Genomic DNA, 7,918 nt, shown 5'->3' with positions numbered 1-7,918 from the left:
AGTGGTAATGAACAGTTTTGATACTGTTCAAAATGAGAAGATTAAATATAAAATTTAGTGATAAAATCTGAGTGTAAAATGGGTAAAACTTCCCTTTTAGATTTTTGGAAGGTTCAAATTAAGTAGAATTTGAGAACAGAGACTATTTTGTTTTTGTTATTGCATTCTCTATGCCTAGCATAAAATAAATACCTTACAAATGCTTATTGAATAAAAACACTCTATTATCTAGAAAAACACCATTCTTTCTCTCTTTAACTACTTTGTTCCATCCCCCAAAATTAAAAAGGTAGATGTGAAAACCATGGAAATGGGGATAAAGAGTATCAAGCCCAGATGCCATAAATATACAAATCTAAAACTAACAACCTTTTTAAAAAATAATTTATTTTTATATAAATCTTTTACCAGTGTCTAGTTTTAGCCCTATTTAACTCAAGATGATGTGTCATCATGAGCTAGAAGTTATTTGAGAGGCTGTCTTATCTAACCTCCTCATTTTAGAGATAAAGAACCTGAAACCCATACACAAGAATTATCTTTCCCAAACCTTTTAATACAAATCACCACATCCAGGTATAAGAGACTGTTTGATTCTAATGTCACAGGGCTTTCTGGTGAACAACTGTGCCCTTGCCTTGTATTTGGGGCAATTGAGTCATAGGGGAGAACTACAATTAAGAGCAACATGATGTGCCCCTATTACACATACACTTCCTATTTCTATTTTGTTTCATATTACTTCATCATTTAAAATGCATCTAAAATGATTGAATAAGTGTTCAGTGTTACTAAGAGTATATTATCTCAGCTGCACTGCTCTGGTTCATATTTCTATATAGGAAGCATGTCAACTATTAAAAATGTTCATGCTTATTTAAGTGAGCATTCACTTAGCATTCTAAAAATAATAATTTTGTTCCCCTAAAGCATTTTCTTTGAAATGAAGGCAGGGAGGGATAGGTAATTTGGATAATAAAGCATTCCCAACCTTTAACAGCACTATTAGTTCTGCATGTGTTTATGCTTTTTCTAGCAATGAAATATGAAGTCCCAAGAAGAATAGAATAATTGACTTGGAGGGACATGAAGTTTGAATGAAAAAATTTGCTCTCATCTTCAATAGTAGGCACTAGAAATTTTTTTTTTTTGTGGTGGGATGGTATCCCTTGATTATATTAATGATCTAAGATGCTTTGCCTAAAATCAATGTGGTTTATACTTCAGAATAGGTCTTCATTATATTTAAGACAGAAAGCCCAAGCTAAACTGGGAAAACAGAAATCTCCATTCCATGAGTCTAAATGACCAATAAACTGAAGCAATGGCCCTAGACTAACAGACCGCTGGTAATTCTCTATAACTGATAATACTACCGGGTTTTCCTCCTCTTCACATCATTTTCCAGAGCTCCTTCAGAGCACCATTTTACCTGTAATCCACATGCCATATCTTTTATTCTCCTTATAAGGAAGGTAAAGTATTGAATCATGCCATTGCTGCACCTGATTTCATTGCTCTACTGAATTCCCTCTAACAAAAATCACCACCTGTTCTACAACTTAAGGTTTTAGAGAGTTATGTGGAGGCAACAAGAATTTAAGTGACTTGCTTGAATTATACAACCAAGCCATGTGTCCAGCAACGGAATTTAAATCTAGTTTGTCTAGACTCTGGAGCTAGTCTTTTTCTACTCTTCACTGTCATCCCTTGTAATTGCACAATATAATTATATTAAGATGAACAAGTATCCTGAATATAAGGATTGAATTGTATAGAATCTAAAAAATCTTTATGAAATAAATGCAAAGCAAAAAAAAAAAAAAAGAACCAGAAAAATAGAATATACATTATGACTAAAGTGGTACACCTCATAAAGCAAGTCCGGACATCCAGAAGTTCAATTTAATGGAACTAATATTTATTTATTAATATACTAATTAACAGACATACCTACTGGCCAGGGCAAACCTTCCTAGTGAAAGTTGCGCTGAATTGAAATTATAATGCAGTTTTTATAGGGTGCAAGATACAAAGCAAACAATGCTCATTAATGAGACATAATCTTGATGGAGCAAGCAAACCTTATCATCTAGAAGCTATATCCGTCAGTACTGTGGGGTACAGGACATTCCATTATGTATCTTATCCTAGACTGGCTGCTAGTTAGTAGGGGAGTTACCTTCTCATGGATCCTGACTATAAGCTGTTTTGATTCTTAGCTGACTGATCTTCACAGGAAAGCTCAATTCTGATTTCTACCTTTCCCAGGAAAAAACAGCTTTTCTGGTCAATGACTTAGTTTACCTTACTTCAATCCTTCATTTTCTTGTGTGTATGAGTCAAACACTTGACTCAACTTTGGGTTGTAAGACTACAAGATCAAAATTTTGACTGCCTTTAGGTGCCATTGGACATAGGACATAAGGCAATTAAGCAGGGGCCGATACCAGGCTTCTGGGTGATCAGTGGTAGATCAAGAACACAGAGTGAAGGGGAGACACTTGGAGGAAGAGTAGTAGCTATGCTGGCAATGCAGCCCTCTTCAAGGCCAAGCAGTTTTGTCCTACAAAACAAGCTTTATCAGGGTGTCCTGGTTTCCCGTATATTATTCCCCAGTCCTCATGAGCCACTGAGAGGCCTATGATGGAAGCCCCGGACCCCCACACCCATCTTTGCAGCATGACCTCAGGATCTATCTGGCTCCACAGGGCAGGGGTCTCCTGTCCCCAGGCTATACAGTGAAATTTGCCAGGCAGGTTGCAGGGAGTCAGCCCTGCCGAAAGGCAAGCAGAAACACGAACTTCAACCAACATCAATTCCCCATTTATGCCACCGACCAGGCCCCATAAGAGCCTGCAGGATCCCTCCAGCCCATTCCCAAGAGGCTTTATTGTCCCATTTCAATTCCCCTCTACTAGTAACAGAGTCAAACCTTTGACTCTATGTCAGGTAAGAATATACAGTTGGAGCAAAAGAATTTTCCTGCCTATAGTCGGCTTGAAAAACTTCTAAACTATGGGGGTACAATGTCCCATGCTGCCCCCTGCCTCCTCTAAATATCTAAGGGAACAGGGGTAATGGTTTAAGTCTTCTGTAGCTTCTTCATAGCTGTTAAGAGGCGCAGAATCCTTGGGAGGAGAAGGAAGGGGCTGTGGGCGTTGGGTCTTCAGGGGTGTGTCTGCAGCCACTGCTTAGGTCTTGAAGACTTGGAGACCTGAAGGATTTGTCCAGTGATAAATACCCTTGACCAGCAGACAGCTCATGAGGGGGGGAGTCAATCCTTAAGGCAGACATATACAAACCAGGCCTGGGGCAAAAACTAGAACGACAGCTATAAACAGAGAGAATTAGCACAATAGAAATTGATATGAAACATTAACATTCAGGTATCTTAGCCAGCAGACTTCATCTCCTGAAATCCTCCTCTGACAGGAATGGAACCCTTTAGGAAATTTGATTCTTAAGTTGTTTGCAGAGTTGACGTGTGATGTTTCTGTTAAAGATTATTCTTTTTCCACATTTACAAAGCAGCTATAACCACTTGAGTAACAATATTTTAAAGATGAATTTCTTTACCCTAGATCCTGAAGGAAATCCTGAAAGCTTTGGGTTATTTTTTTTCCAAGCTCAAGATCCAACTTTAATCATAGTAAATCAAGGCTGTACATACAAGCCATTTATTAATAACTCTACCTAGTACTTAAAGTATGTTCCCTAACAATTTGATAATTTTCAATTATTAACTTAATAGGTTGTTTGGGGAAATGGAAACTTTTATTTTTACAAATTGCATTATATGCTGATCATGGGAATTTGTCACAAAAGAGAAGGCAGACAGAGAAAACATTTCCTCACATCCCAAGGAACACATAGTGAGGGGCTTCACATACAGACCAAAGTTGTCACTGGCTTATGCCATCGTTATGTCACTCAAGGATTAGCAGCCTAGATAGCTAGAAAAGTTCCAGTCCAAGTTGAGCCCCAGATTGACTCTCTAACCATTACAGGATGTTCTCTGTCTTTTGTGTACTTTGTCACCATTGGATTCCAGAAGCCTTCTTTTTTCCTTAAAAGACAAGTCTTACCCATTATAGCTCAGAGAAATTCTGCTTGTCAGCAGTACAGAAACAAATTTCCATACCCTCAAACAAAGGCTGATCACTCAGTTATTCTTACTTTTTTTTTTTGGCAATAAGGAACAGGAGTGCTGAATGGAGTTGTGCCATAGTAAATATAAATCAGGGCTGGATCATCTCCTGGACCTAGGCCATCTGAAGGACTAAGACAAGGCCAAACAGGAATCTCTTCAGGGTAACTTTCTAGAGAAACTCCAGAATCATTTGTGATTTGTCAACACCACATACATTAATTTTAGAGATTATTACTCTGTCAAGGGAGCAGGCATAGCTTCTCCCATGTAGCCTGATGTGCTAGAATTTGGAAGGTTTGGAATGTAGGTAGAGGGAGTGGGGAACAGCCACTATGAAAGAAATTCCCCTTTGTGAAATTGCATCTTAAACTCTTTTTGCCCCTTCATTTTAATCTTACAGTTAGCCACACAAAAACACAAGGGATTCTGATATTTTCAGTTGTAAAGGTCTATAGAAGACAAAGGGGCATAGACCAAGAATGGCTAAAAATTCTCACCCATCCAGGTCCTGTCTGATATAAGGGCAGTTGGGAGGTCATAGCTGTTTTTCCTTCAGCCTCACTTAAATCCTGAGTATAATGATGAGGGGTGCCCTGTTGGGTGTGAGATGGTCTAGTTGTGGGAGGGGGCCCCTGTTGGGAGAGGGAGTACAGAGGGCTTGATGGGGGCACTGATGGTGAAGATGAAGGGTCTAGAGAAGGGGATGAGGAGGGTGGGGAGTGTATGGGGAAAGGTGGAGAGGGTGTGTGTGGGGGGGTTTGGGTTTCCTATTGACATAGGGAATGGTTCCTCAGGGACTTCTTGGAGCCCAGAAGGAGGAGGATTACCCTTTTCTCCTTGGGGAGGCTTGCTCTTATCTGCTCAAGAGAGTAAATTGGTTAGCAAAGCAGCCTCTGATTTTGCAGAGTAATTTTGTTCTGAAAGGCAAGCCTTCAATTTCTTAGGGGTTTGAGTAAGTAAATCAATCCAAATATCAATGCAGGGGATCTGATCAGCATAGCTGGTGTCCCGTACACCTTTCTCTGGACCACATAGGCCATGGAGAGATCTGTAGTCCCCTCTGGGGACTATTCAACCCTGAATGTGGGCCACTCCAACTCACATAAAGTGAGGAGTGTACCAGGGGAAACTTGAATTCCATAATCAGCTGCTCTATTTTTAGTCAGCTAAAAATTCTTTTTTTTAAAAACCCTTACTTTCCATATTGGAATCAATACTATGTATTGGTTCCAAGACAGAGGAGTGGTAAAGGCTAGGCAATGGGGGTTAATTGACTTTCACAGGGTCACACAGCTAGGAAGTGTCTGAGGTCAGATTTGAACCCAGGACCTCCCATCTCTGGGCCTGACTCTCAATCCACTGAGCTAACCAGCTGCCCCCTCAGCCAAAAATTCTTAAGAATACATGTTAGCAGGGTCTGAGAGTCCATTGAAGAGGACTGACCCATTATAGAAAATCACATAAAGATAAAGACCCAACATAAATCCACAAGACACACATTTAATTATACACTCATAAACCTGAGCCTAACAGCCACCTGAAGTTCCAAGAGACCTCTCAACTTAGAACAGGGCTATGGGCTTAATGCCATGTCTGGCTGCCCACCAGCCTCTACTGGATCCAGATTTCTGGAAGAGAACAGGACTCTGGAGAGAAATAGATCTCTTAGAGCAATACCAGCACTTCAGGGTATAGAACCTTTGGAGCTCTGAGAGTGAAACCAGAATTTCCAGGTAATAGAACCTATAAAGGGAAACAGACCTCTCAGAATACTCTGGGGTACAGGACCTTTAGAGCTAAATTCTGAGAGCAAAAGCAGAACTCCCAGGTAACAAAACCTGCAGAGCAAAACAGAACTCTCAGAATACTCTTAGAGCAAAACCAGAACTCCGGGGAAACAGAACCTTAAGGCAAAAACAGACCATAACTCTAGAGCAGAACAGATTACCAGAACAGATGATTCCTATACTTATCAAAATTTGTCTGGGATCTCAAGTATCAGAACTAGGGGTGGGCTCTGGAGATGGCACCACTTGTTTTCTCAGATTTCTGATCAAATCCCTCACAGGAGATGGGGATTGCATACTTTCGAGACTCCTTCACAGGCTCTGGCCTAGCTGTATACTGTGAGCCCAGAGATCTCTCCCCTACTCAAGCACAGACACACATATGCTCTTTCACAGCAGCCGTCTCCAAAGTCCTTACTTCATGGTCCTCAGCCTTGAGATCTCACCAGGGCCTCCAACTGAAGTGGTGCATTTCATAAAGCAAATCTGTTCACCCAGAAGTTCAATTTAATGAAACCAATATTTATTTATTAATATACTGATTAACAACCTACTAGCCAGGGCAAACTTTCCTAGTGAAAGTTGTGCTGAACTGAAATTACAATAGTAATTTTATTTTATTTTTTTATATGTTTTTATATGCTGCAAGATACAAAGCAAACAATGTTCATTAATGAGACATAACCTTGATGGAGCAAGAAAACCTTATTGTCTAGAAGCTATATTTGTCAGTAGCATGGGTTACAGGACATTCCATTGTATATCTTATCCTAGCCTGGCTGCTTGGTAGTAAGGGAGTTTCCTTCTCATGGATCCTGACTGTAAGCTGTTTTGATTCTTAGCTGACTGACCTTCACAGGAAAGCTCAATTCTGATTTCTACTTTCCCCAGGGAAAAATGGGTTTTATTGTCAATGACTTAGTTTATCTCACTTCAATGACCATAATTGGACTTGATCTCTAAAGTTATTTACAGCTCTAAATCTATGATTCTAGTATCCATTTAAGAAGAAAAGTAAATGAGAATAAATAACCTATCCTACATGAGACTTGGAGTGACTAAAAAATTATGACATTTGGTTTGCTGAAATTCAATAAAATGTAAATATATAAATTAATCTATATAATGGATTAATATTTATTTTAACCAAAGCTTTTCTAAAAAAGAGCCCACTGTTTTACTACCATGTGGATAACCTTTGATTGGCTGCCTATATCTTTGAAACAGGTGAGATTCACCTGTTACCATCCTTTCTGCTACCAGTGTCGATGCCAGGAATCAAACCACTGAAATGGGAAGGAAAATTCATGCTCCTTTGCTGTAACTCTGGCTGCAAGGAATGGGTCTGGGGGTGTTTCTGTATTGTTTGTCCTCAGTTTCAAGTACTGAAGGTCAGGATTGTAGATGTGGTATAGCCCACCAGCTTGGCATGGAAACCCTGAGAAGTCAGAGTGTCCAGGACTGGAGTCTGGAGAATGGTTTTGGGCATTATGGCTCCCATGCATTAGAGGAGGAAGTCTATATATTACATATTTTGAAGCAAATATGTCCTTTTTAAATGGTCCTATGTTGCATATTATTATATTTGTTACAAATGTTATTACATAAACACATTTAAAATTACTTTAATGAATTTAAATATACAAATTGTAGTACTGTAGATTATAAAATAAATATATATATCCAATGAAATATATATACATATATATAGTGAAATTTACTAATTGCAAAGTAAGTCCAGTTGGTTTTATTGATTTTTAATATTATTTGATATTAAGTTAATAGTAAATCATTTCAAGGGAGGGCATTAGGAGGGCTAAAGCAGTTAGGAGAGACAATTTTTGGAGTAGAATTTGAATTGGGCCATGAAGTTTGGTTGTGTAGAATTTAGACAGGCAGAGAGAAAGAAGGGCATTTAAATTAAGGGCAAGGTCAGCAGCCAACGCAAGGAAGCAGAAATGAGCATGGCACATTCCTG

The sequence above is a fragment of the Monodelphis domestica genome, chromosome 3 (assembly GCF_027887165.1).
Source record: "Monodelphis domestica isolate mMonDom1 chromosome 3, mMonDom1.pri, whole genome shotgun sequence".
In the NCBI taxonomy this organism is placed as follows: domain Eukaryota; kingdom Metazoa; phylum Chordata; class Mammalia; order Didelphimorphia; family Didelphidae; genus Monodelphis; species Monodelphis domestica.
The sequence above is the reverse complement of the archived record's forward strand: the minus strand, read 5'-3'. Positions refer to the sequence as shown.